At 42.7% G+C, this 12,268-nt stretch overlaps 1 protein-coding gene across 1 annotated transcript in view; it reads right to left on the bottom strand.

The window, feature by feature from the left end:
- MYPN (myopalladin) overlaps positions 1 to 7,277 on the bottom strand; it is a 355,731-nt gene extending 348,454 nt beyond the window's left edge. Inside the window, exon 1 of the mRNA XM_073548140.1 lies at positions 7,198 to 7,277. The gene's annotated coding sequence lies outside the window, so the exon portion shown is untranslated. The remainder of the gene's footprint in view (positions 1 to 7,197) is intronic.
- Between the last annotated feature and the right edge of the window lie 4,991 nt (positions 7,278 to 12,268).

The following is a 12,268-nucleotide window of genomic DNA, read 5'->3' as shown; positions in this document are numbered from 1 at the left end:
ATAGGCTCACGCTGACAGCCGTACAGGTTAGTGAAACCATCACGAGTAGAGGGTCGCAGCATAGTTATATACAGCGGAGACCCACACACAAAGCGCAGAAAGGAACGTCCTAAATCCCCACCTGGCAAGGTAGATCCCCTGAAAGCCTCCAGGTGAGCCGGACTCATTCCATCACCTGTATGTGGTACTCCAGACTGCAACCTATTACCAGTAAAAGGTAAAGAAACTGCACCTCTCTGTGTCTCTCATTTATCTGCACCCCATCGTTTACAGCCACTTTTACTATTTATTTAACATCTTTGCCCTGGGACTACAGCCCTACCTGTGGAGGGCTACAACATCATAGCTGGGCCCAACATCCATCCCAGAGAAGCAACACCGCAGCGCTGGTCACCACTGACCAGATTACCACAGGTGGCGTCACGTATTTCACCATCTAATAACTTTATTTTCATTTTTACCACAAATACCACACAACTTTCCCCTATTCCATTTACTGGACGCCTCTGGGCCACGGACCGGGTCGCTGCCGCCATGACACCGTCCCCCATGGAAGTCGACGGGCCTGGTACTGAGTATCTCCAGGCCCCGCGGGGCGCTCCATTTTTCTGTACGCCTGTGCAGTATAACAGGGTATAGTCCTTTTGTTTTGCTTCAAAGTACAGCTCTGTGGTGTAACCGAGCTTGTTACTTTGTGCTCTGTGCACACTGAGTAACATTTAACTCAGTGAGCTTTACTTGTTTTCTCGCAGCCTTGCTCCGCCATTGTGCTAGATGCGGTTTCTCCATCACCGCACGATGGACCCCGAGTTGTGAACGCACTTTATTATAATTTCTTATCTGCTGCGTTCTGCCAATTCTAACAGTACACTAGCGCCAGGGTCTGTCTAGCAATGGTGGATGATCAGCATCTTCAGTGGTACATCCAGCAGCTGGAGAGCAGGTTGAACTCTCTCGAGCAGGCGTCTACAGCTGTGGATCTTGCCGCATTGGTAGCACAAGCAGCTGCCAAAGCCGCTACTAGGGTTTCTGCTGTGGTTCCTGCTTCCTCTGTGCCATGTTTTTTGCTGCCCGAAAAATTTTCTGGAGACAGCAAGGCTTGTAGAGGGTTTGTGAATCAGTGCTCAATCCCCCTGGAGTTGCTGGCTTCACGATTTCCAACAGAGTGTACCAAGGTGGGATTTATTATTTCCTTTTTGCTTGACAGGGCATTGGAGTGGGCTATGCCATTATGGGAATGAGATGATCACCTGATCCTTAGCCCCTCTCGTTTTCTGGGTGCCCTGAAAGAGGATTTTTGGGGGCCACAAGTAACTCATGAAACCAATCTCCAACTCCTGGCTTTAGCTCAGGGTTCGTCCTTGGTTAGACAGTTTGCTTTTCAGTTTCGTATCCCGGCTACCAAGTTGGAATGGCCTGATAAGGTCCTAATACCGATATTCTGGAGGGGATTAGCAGATCATGTCAGGGATGCCTTGGCCACTAGGGAGATTCCAACTATCCTGGAGGAAGTAATATCTGTGGCCTCCTGCATCGATCTGTGGCATGTTTAGCGTGGTTTGGTGTGAGCCCATACTAAACCCCGTGTTCCGTTGGCTCCGAATTTTGCTAATCCCATGTGTCCTCCAACTCAGGTTGTCGGCCCTCTAGAGCCCATGGACGTCTCTCAAGTGGAGCCAATCTCCTGATATGTACATCCGCAGCCGACTTGTTTTGCCTGCGGGCAAGTCGGTCACTTTGCCAATAAATGTACCAAGCTTCAGAAAGAGTCACAGCCTCAAGTAGCCTTGGGAGAGGTTCACTAGTTCCTGTTGAGGTGTCACCCAAGTTGGCTTTTGGGGTTTCTCTGAGGTTTGGGTCGGCTACTCTTACAGCACAGGTTTGCGTGGACTCCAGGGCTGAGGTCAATTTCATGTCCACTACCTTCTCCCAACGACATGCTATTCCATTAGTTATGCTACCTAAGCCGATGTCTTTTCGGGTAGCTAACGGGTCCGTTATGCCAACTCCAATTTTCCATCGGACTGTGCCCCTTACTCTCACCGTGCCTCTGAAGCATTAGGAGATAATCTCCTTTCTAGTTATCTCTGAGGGTATGGATGAGGTACTTCTGGGGTTACCCTGCCTGTGTCTTCAATCCTCCCACATTGATTGGGCAATGAGGAGCATACAAAAATGAGTTAGCTCCTGTGAGAGCCTGTGTCTAAAAGCCCATGTAACCCCGGGCAAGTTCTTCGTACCGTCCAGAACTTCAGCCTATCGGCAAAAACACTTCCATGCTTCAAAGTGTATGGAGGCTTCTGAGCATGGCAAACGTTGCTGGGGGGGGTAATGTTAGGCGCCGGGATTCTCCTGCTGCATGGGATGGATCTCAAGCCTTGTCTGGTGCTGTGGTCTCCCATTCAGGCTCGGCTGCTAGGATGACTGCTCAGCATAGACTTCAATCTCAGCGCCTTGCCCAGGCTCGTGCTGCATGTGTAGTTGCTGCTGGCCCTCCAGCTAAGCCTATGGTGACTACTAGTTTACACGTGCAGCATTGTGCTCTGGAGCCTAAGTCCAGATTTCACCCTACTGAGCATGTCCATGATATGGTGCATTCCCATTGGTGCTCGGACGTCAGGTGCTCTGGTGATATGGCAGCTTCAGATTGGTGTACAGGCAAGGTCCTGTCTGTCTGGACTTGAGCAAGGTATAAAAAACTCTCAATGGCCCACGCCTGTGCGCTAGTATCATGTGTGTTTCATGTGTTGGTAGCTACTTTACCACCCTTTGTGCACGTGTGCCGCTGGAGCAAGTTCAGAAAAGAGCGACCAAAATGGAGAATGGTGGCCGGTCTGCAAACCCTGTCTTATGAGGAAAGGATGCATGATTTGGGAATGTTTAGCTTGCAAAAGAGAAGACTGAGAGGAGACTTAATAGCTGTCTACAAATATCTCAAGGGCTGTCACGTTGTAGAAGGATCATCTTTATTCTCATTTGCACAAGGAAAGACTAGAAGCAATGGGATGAAACTGAATGGGAGGAGACACAGATTAGATATTAGAAAAAACATTTTGACAGTTAGAGTGATCAATGAGTGGAACAGGCTGCCACGAGAAGTGGTGAGTTCTCCTTCAGTGGAAGTCTTCAAACAGAGGCTGGACAGACATCTGTCTGGGATGATTTAGCGAATCCTGCTTTGAGCAGGGGGTTGCACCAGATGGCCCAGGAGGTCCCTTCCAACTCTACGATTCTATGATTCTAATAGCACTGCAAGTGTTGGACTAGTCAGGTAGTGTAGGGTGGGAATTCCCACTTGAACTTAGCATCTGCACCGGGCGTCCTCAGGCGCACATGCTAAAGCACACCATGTGTCAGAGTAGGGTCAACCACCATATTAGTCTTCCCTGGGGGGGGGCTTAAGTTATAGGTACCCCAATTAGTATTTTTCTAAATGCCTGTGCAGTATAGTCCTTTTTGCTTTGCTTCATAGTACCGCTCTGTGGTGTAAGAGAGCTTGTTACTTTGCGCTCTGTGACATTTAACTCAGAGAGCTTTAAGTGTTTTCTCGCAGCCTTGCTCCGCCATTGTGCGAGCTGCGGTTTCTCCATCACCGCACGGTGGACCCTGGGTTGTGAACGCACCTTATTATAATTTCTTATTTGGTGTGTTCTGCGAATCCTAACATATTCAATGCCCACCTTTCTCTACTTCTATTGAGTTTGAAGAGAAAAAACAGAGGAAAAAGATTACTCTTGATAACAGGCCATGGACAGCAAGTTAAACAGATGGGGCCCACATAGTGGCCAGCACTTTAGAGTAATTTTTTCAAGGTGGAATTTTTATTTTCGGTTAATAAAGTATTTTGCGATTTTTAAGGTATTGCATTGGTCATGAATTAAGACTAACTTTATTATGAAAGCAGGGACAGTGTAAGTTTAGATTTTGCCAGTGTCTGTCTCATTATCCATGTGGGGGTTATTGCACATAGGTTAGCTCTAACCTAAAGATCTCTGCCTCCTGTGTAGATAAGAATATCGAAAATGTCCAAATGAACATGGCCAAAAATTTAGGTAAAATGATAACATATACAATTATGCTTTCAATGTCAGCACGTCCACTGCTCCTAATTTAGAGCCAGTTAGAAGAAACTCTGGGCAGTCACGGGGTGAGCTAAAAAACTGGCAGATCTGTGGTTCTCCAATATCACATTTATTACCTAAAGAAGTGTAAGGAGGAATTCCGGGCTGTGGGTACCTGCATTATGCCGGGTCCGGAACTGTTGAGGCTGCGTGCACTGTTGCCGGGGAAAAGAATGGGGGACCTGACAGGTCCCATGACCTGGGTAGAGAGGGCGTAGCTAAGCCGGGCAGTGAGCGGGAAAGAGCTCTCAGTTTCCTGCCGGCAGTGAGAGCAGAGACAGGTGTGCAGCGCACTCCGCAGCAACAGAGGCAGTGCGGAGACGTGTCCCGGCTGAACTTAGGTGAACAGTCCAGTGAGCCAGTGAGTATTCAGAGCGCTGCGCGCCCAGCCAAGCAGGATGCAGTGCTCGCACGAAGGAGCAGGTGCCAGTGGCAGGACCCTGAGGTGAGTTCCCCATTGCTGATAGACGCGCAGAAGCACATGTGTGAGACAGAGACTCCTGTAGCGCTCCTCACATTGGCTGCACAGATTTATTGACTAGGGGTTCAGAGGGCAAAACTGGTGACCGCCCGTTGCCACCAGAAGCTGGACCGTGATTTTGTTTGGGATCCTTCTGAGGACACCACGCCGGCCGTTGCCAGTACTCCAACTCCCATCAGACTGTATGTGGATGAGGATCAGAGAAGACTACGATAAGTGCTGTTTAAATATTAGACTGTCGCGTTAACCCTTTACCTCCCTTGATTCTTGCTTATTGTTTATTAACTCCCTGCAAGGTGATCATTTTCAACCTTTTGTTAAAAATTAAACAGTATTGTCATACAGCATTGTACTGCATTTCCGAACCTGCTTACAGAAGTACCCCATCCAAACCTAACAAGGACCTCACGGTACAGCTGTTTTGCTCCTGCACAGGTAATACTGCTGTACAGTACATTCATTCAGTATTTGCAATCTAAAAAGCTTTTATATTACAGGTCCATAGCCTCAATGGGACAAACAGAAAAGGAGCAAATGTCCGATATTATAAAGTTTGTGTAATCAAGTACCTATGTGCAATGTAAATTAGATTTTGGGTTGTAACAGATTGAGAACTTGCTTTACAGTGATATTACTGGAAAAACATAATCATTGCTGTGAGAGGGGGAGGGGAGCTGCAATGAGCTCGGAAGTCTGACCAAGATGGCAACTACCAATATAGGGAAACTCTGGATGTCCTCTGCCACACTGCCTGCCTATCCTAAGGTTCTAGGCAGTGCTTGTGATGATGAACCACATGTGCATATTCAGTTTTACAGTGACTCACTTCCTATACATGAGTAAAAAAAAGGGGGTGAGGGTTTAATCCAGCACTATAGGAAAAATTATGGTGATTATAGAAATTTGCTTTCATTAGCAAATCTTACTTCATTAAAAAATATATTTTCAAATAAAATGGAGGAAAAACGCATATATAAAACCCACACGTTTCGGCCTATAGCAAGTACTTATCCGAAACGCGCAATATTGTGTTTTTTTTCTTCTCCTTACTCCATGAGCCGCTCGAGGTTACCGGGCTGGAGAATACCATGCACCGACATTTATTTCAGCACAGTGGTAAGCTGACACCCCCACTTTTTTTCATTTTTGACTTCCTATACAGGTTGCAGGGTCGGCCATGACGACCATTGACTTGGCCCTCAGAATAAAGACAGGTTGCAGTCTTGTCAAAAGCTGTATTTTCAAATTTTGTTCAAAAAACTACTTTTATTTTTCTCAGTCACTACTGATTAAGAAATAATTTTATCAGAATCTTTGGAATTATCGGTATAATATTTGTATTATTGCAAATATTTACCCATATGTGAATCTTTAATAATCAGAGTGCAAATAGTAAAACTAAATAATGGTGCAAAAAGACACTTGCACGTCCAGTGTATTTCCATAAATTTGGTAATAAAATACAATAAAAGATAAATAATGTAAAATAGTTTGGACAAATAGACAATCATATGACCGGTTTATTTCTATTAATTTTATAATAAAATAAAAATTAATTAATAAAATAAAAGAACTGTTTCTGTATGTAACCACCGCATTACATAAAACCCCGGACTCATTTTTCTCTCGCCCTATAATGTGATGACTTTACTGTTGCTTAGAGTTAACAGTTGACAGCCCTCTCTGGAAAGAAACACTAGAAGTTGTGCCATATGGATGCCTTCATCACAGTACGCATTTGTGTGTAGGGGGAGGGCGACAGCTAGGCTATAAAAATAACTCATTTAGTTTCCTTTGATCCTTTGTTAAATTTACAAACAATTTTTCCAAATTGAACTCGTCCAGATACATACAGAATATTGATTTCCAACAACTATAGAAAGAAATCAAGGAGTGTTTTGTGTTCACCTTGAATTACACTGTCATGTTCCATAGGACTATAAAGAACGATAGCACATTCCCCAAAAAAATGCCAAAAATCATATTACATTTTTCTTATCAATGTGCAATTAAATATAAAAGCAGCTAAGAACAAAATAATAAACTATTGTAAGTTTAATCTGGAATTAATAGCTTCCCAGCGGTATTTTGTGCCTGTCATTTATAGTTTAACATTTAGTATGTTTTGGGTATATAGAAGTCAGTGCGCCATGTGTATTTATTGGGGCAAAATTTTTATTTCATGCTTATCATTTCAACTATAATCTAAAATACCGGGCTGCTCTTGGTCCCAGCACCCTTAACACCACAACTCTTAACGCTATGTAACATTATCGATTGCGTTTTAGATATAAGAACCATAAATGAGATACTTCACGTGTTCCAAGACAATATTCATGTTTCAATCATTCATCCGAAGATCTCCGAGAAACCGATACGTAGACTCTTACGAAACCCATGACGCAGGGAGACATTTTACAACCTTATCATCCACCCCCCCAACTTTATGGAATGAATTGTAGTATCTGCAATTTATAGGAATTGTTTCCTCAAGTCTTATAATAAGAATCAAACACCAAAACCTAAATTGTAGAGTGTGAGTAAATGCTGAGTAAGGCTGATCTTATATGTAATAATTACAAAATGACACCTTACCAGACAGTGACACACAAGTCACCCACCATCTGCTCTTCCTCTCTCTTTCATGGTTCTTGGTCTCGTGCCTTCCTCTGTCAGGACAGTAATGGCCGCTTTCTTTTTTTGCTTTTTTAGCATGCTAATTATAGGCGCCCTCCTCATCCTGCTGTGGAAAAAAAACATAAAGTCATGCCAAGAGTTGAAGTGTACGCACCACTTGTCAGGCTGTGGATGTAGCCTGCAAACAGAGATTTAGACAAATTTAGGCAAAGGCTTTTGGATGGATGAGTCAGACACAAGATAATTAAAATAATTCAAATGTATTTCTTATGATGTTATCCCAAACTTTTATTCTTTGATGGACACCCAATTATTTCCTCTTAGAAGTAAAGCCAAAAAAAAATAACCTAAAATAAGGTTTAATAAATTAAATTAAAGTCTTTTACTGCTAATTCAAGTATATTCACATTTACTTTATACTTCATTTTTGTACATAAAACCTCTTAAAATAATAATAATAATAATAATAACAACAACAATAAAAAGGCAAATCCCTAAAATAAAGATCTGGATGAGTCAAGTTAAATTATATTACAAAAAAGTCTACTAGGTAGGTAGTTGTCCCCATGCAGAGCAGAGTAGCCTACATGCATGGGTGGACTAGCACTTAGAGATAAACTCTCTTCTCAAGAGGAAGGTAGGAGCCCTACACATGTTCTGTTATCTGACTCTTCTATTAAAAGGATAGATTATCTGTATTTAGGGTCAATATAAAATTTATTAACAAGGATTTGGTTGCACAGCTCAGTTGCTACTATTCTCAGACACACGTTTCATAGCTTAATGCACGCAAACTAACTCTTTCCTAAAACCCCCATACACATTAGACTAATTTTGTCCGAATCCGTCAAAATAGTTGAGAGGTTCTGCTGGCAGTCTAAGGTGTATGGGGGCCCCAAACATCTGATTGTCGGGGAGATATCGATCAGGCATGTCCCACATCAGACTGCTGATCACTTTGCTCTCTTGGAGATTAGCCGCCAAACAAGACTGTTGGTGTCTTTCTCCTAAGGGTACCGTTACACGTAGCGATGCACCAGCGATCCTGACAACGATATGGATCGCTGGTGCATTGCTAAGTGGTCGCTAGTGAGCTGCCACACAGGCAGATCTCACCAGCGACATCGCTGGGGACGGGGGTCGTTACTTACCTGTCAGACGCGGCGATCCTGACGTCCGCCCGCCTCCACGCCTTGCTCGTCAGCGCCACAGGAAGCCCAGCAGGAAGTGACCGACGAGAAATGGTCCATGAGCTTCTCGCGTGACCAACGATGAGCAGCGGGGGAGCCAGTCAGAGGTAAGTATCACATGCAGCGATATCGCTAGCAATGTTGCTGCAACGTCACAAAATCGGTGACTTTACAGCGATATTGCTAGCGATATCGCAGTGTGTAACAGGGGCTTAAAGAAGACAGCAGCGCTTGGCCAAACAAAAGCTGCTTTGTAAGGGAGAGCCGGCGGAAATGACTGCAACTGAACAATCAGCTTAAGCATCAGTTGGCTGATGGCCATCTAATGTGTATTGCAGACTTAAAGATGTTATCCTCTACTTGGACAACCACTTCTCATACACCACTTTTGGCCCCGATAAAATAAAGAAGCTTATACTCACCTACTGTGCAGACGCTGGATCGGCGCCAGCATGGGAGTATAAGCTTTTTCATATTATCGGGGCCAAACATTTAGATCAAGAAGGGGTTGTGCTAGTAGTGGACAACTCCTTTAAAGATAAGAAAACTATCTTGCTTGTGACACCTTTTTACATGCCACCATCTTTGTGGCACCATCATATCTGGTGTGGAGACACATCCAGAAACACATATAGTCTCCTAATGACCCTTGATGGGAAGGAGGCCTCAATCACATCTCCGTGTTTAAACACATGAGAATAAATGATAACAGCATCATCAATGTATCTGTGTGTGCAGAGATTAGTCATGGCACTCCTGGTATTTTTCACTAGGTGCACAAGTAGGATCCCATCAAGTAATACACAGCAAGAAAACTTGGGCCTCAGAGATTGATTAATTCAGTTCTATTTGTACAAGAAATCCATGGATGGCTTGCAGAAATAAAATGGAATTAAATGATCTCTAAGTGCCAAGTTTCTTGCTGCCATTAGTGTATGGTCAGTGTGTCCGTTTTTACTATCAGTGTGGCACCATCAGTGGTTTTCACGGATGGATAAATAAATTACAAAGCTTCTCCTATACTTTGCAATGTTGACTATGGACAGTATTCATGTGCAAGAAACAACACCTGAGTTAAGATACTGTATGTAAGAGTATGATAAAGTCTCCTGAGGCTATGTACAGTATTGTTACGGTTCTGCAGCACAGGACTAGGGTAGAAGGGGGTAAAACTGACCCTGCACTGCGACTAGGCTGATACCCTCCGATGGAGTGGGCTACCCATTCCTGTGAATAGACCCACCGACGATACTAGGCTAGTCTCAAACGAAGAGCTATAGAAAGGGGAAGGGGGTCCCTGAAAGATCTAAGGACTGGGTACAAAAACGGGTCACCTCCTAATAGAAAACAAAGAGAAGGCTGCAGAAACCAACTAAAACAGAAACTAAGACTAGCAGAACCAAAGATCCCAGTACTGCACTAATTAAACACACAGAAGGCAAAGCAAAGCTCCAAGCCAGGACTCAAGCAGAATAACACTGTTGTCCAGCAAGGAATGGGAGACAGGTGCAGGTTGATAAAGGGTGATACAATCACCTGACCCAAGACAAACCCAGCAACAGGGGAAAAATACCAGCAGCCAGAACACTACAAGAAAATGGCAGATAGTCACAAACTGAACAGATTCTAACAAGTATGTAGTGAATTTTGCAAGCAGCTTTGTCTTCTTCTTGCTGAGTGCAACCATCTTGAAGAGCAACCCTTTAGAAGCAGCTTTATCCTCCAACTTTATCAGTAACGCGTAATATATATTATAGAGATTCACTCTCTCTGGTAGGTATTAGGCCTTAGATAGTGTTCACACAGGCAATACAGTTTTGGTCCAAACTTGCAGTTTTATTGCTTCCCTCATGTTGCACAGCACCAAAACAAAATTATATGATCCTAGCTTCTCATAGACGACTGAGCTAGATTAAACAAAACAGCTATTGTACATAGCAACCAATGATACTTGCTGTTCTCTGCACATGACCTGTACAGACTCTTCTCAGAGATGAATTCTGGCCTGTCTCTCTCTTTGGCTCCAAAACACAGCCAGTCTGGTCAGCTTCCATGAACTGACTAAGGAGAACAGTTATCAGATGCCGTCATTACTAACCCATTAAGTAATGGATGCGCCAATTCTGGGGCCGCTGCAGGCTGCTATTTTTAAGCTGGGGAGGGCCATATATCTATGGCCCTTCCCAGCCTGAGAATAACAGCCCCCAGTTGTCTGCTTTATCTTGGCTTTATCTTGGTTATGAAAAATATGGGGGACCCCACGCTGTATTTTCTAATTATTTATTTAAATAATTTTTAAAAATGGCGTGAGTGGCCCTCTATTTTTTAAAACCAGGCAAGATAAACCAGACAGCTGAGGGCTGCAGCCTGCAGCTTGTCTGTTTTACCTGCTCAAATATAGAGGGAACCCCACATCTTTTTTCTATAAAAAATTTTTACGTATTGCCATGGCTGTGATTGAGGCGGAAGTGCCCATACCGGAAAAGCTTGTTGATTGGCTGCAATGCAGCTTTTCAACAAGCTTTGTTTGGGCTGCTGAACCAGAACGGTAACATGGATTCTGGGAGAAATCTGTATTCGAGCTCAGTGCACAGACGCTAGGTGTCCGGTGTGGATGCCGAAATTTACAGTTCGGGTTCACCCATCTCTACCTATAGGTTTTCTTTCAGCAGAAAACAAATTTCAGTCACACTGATAGTGATTCCATAAGGAGGATCTTGAAAGGATCCAGTTTTTCCTCTTATTTTATTCCTGCTGCTCCCCTGTATTTTATAAACCCACAAAGATATTGCTCTTTTTACTTAGTGCTAATTTTTATTATCCTTCTAATTTTTATAGGATGTTGCTCACAGGGTAATAATGCAGAACAGCCTAAAGACAAGCTCTAGAGAATCTGTGAGTAGTATTCTTTTAGAAAAAAAACATAAAAATTTGCACTAAATAAAAAAAATTAACATCTCTGTAACCATATCGTGAATTAAAAAAAAAAAACTAAATACTAAGTAGAGAAGCAGGACATTATTTACCAATTTCCCCTTTTTGGGACGCCTAATCTTTTGCTTCTAGCAACTAAGATTTTATAATTAGGTCCAATTTTTTGTGTTGTGTTTGTAAAATGAATGTTTTCAAAACAGGAAATCATGTCATTGTCATTTTTAATTGAATATTCTTCCACCCAGAGAGCTTTCAAAGCACCTATTTTTGAGGTTTTTTCAACATTAGGATCATAAGCTGAAATTATTATTTAAAATCACAGTTCTGTGATCACAAAGTTATTTGAACTATTGTTTATACTTGAAGGAAGGTATATAATGCAATGGCATTGATGTAGATTTACCAAGGCCAGAGTTATATTCAAGTGAAAGTGCTGTCCCATTTTTGGGACACTGGCAGAATCTATTTTCGATGGTTTTTTTACATGGAAATTTTTGTTTGATTCACTAGTTTTTATACATAACCCTAAATCATTTACAACTGATATGGCAGGCAGAGGTCTTTTAGTTTCATTTCTTCCTTCTTACCAGATAGTCTGGAAATCCTTCACCCCTCCACCCCCCTTCCCCAGTACCTTTCTGACTATATATGCTTTGTGAAACCTGATATCTCAGCTGTACTGGAGACACTCAGGAGAACAGACCCTGTAACTTGCTGGCTTGTCAGACATTGTTTACGATCACATCACAGTATATAAAGTTGGTATTTTATGTTTTTATTCATCACAATTGTTTATTTAGCTTGTTTTATGAATGGATAGTGAAATGTGAAATATATTTATATACATATTTAAAATAATAAGATATATTTTTATCTATAGTTTTCTAAATGTTACTATACTAATT

The sequence above is a fragment of the Dendrobates tinctorius genome, unplaced genomic scaffold, assembly GCF_039654945.1.
Source record: "Dendrobates tinctorius isolate UK_male_01 unplaced genomic scaffold, ASM3965494v1 ptg000156l, whole genome shotgun sequence".
NCBI lineage: Eukaryota > Metazoa > Chordata > Amphibia > Anura > Dendrobatidae > Dendrobates > Dendrobates tinctorius.
This window is presented reverse-complemented; position numbering and strand designations above follow the sequence as displayed.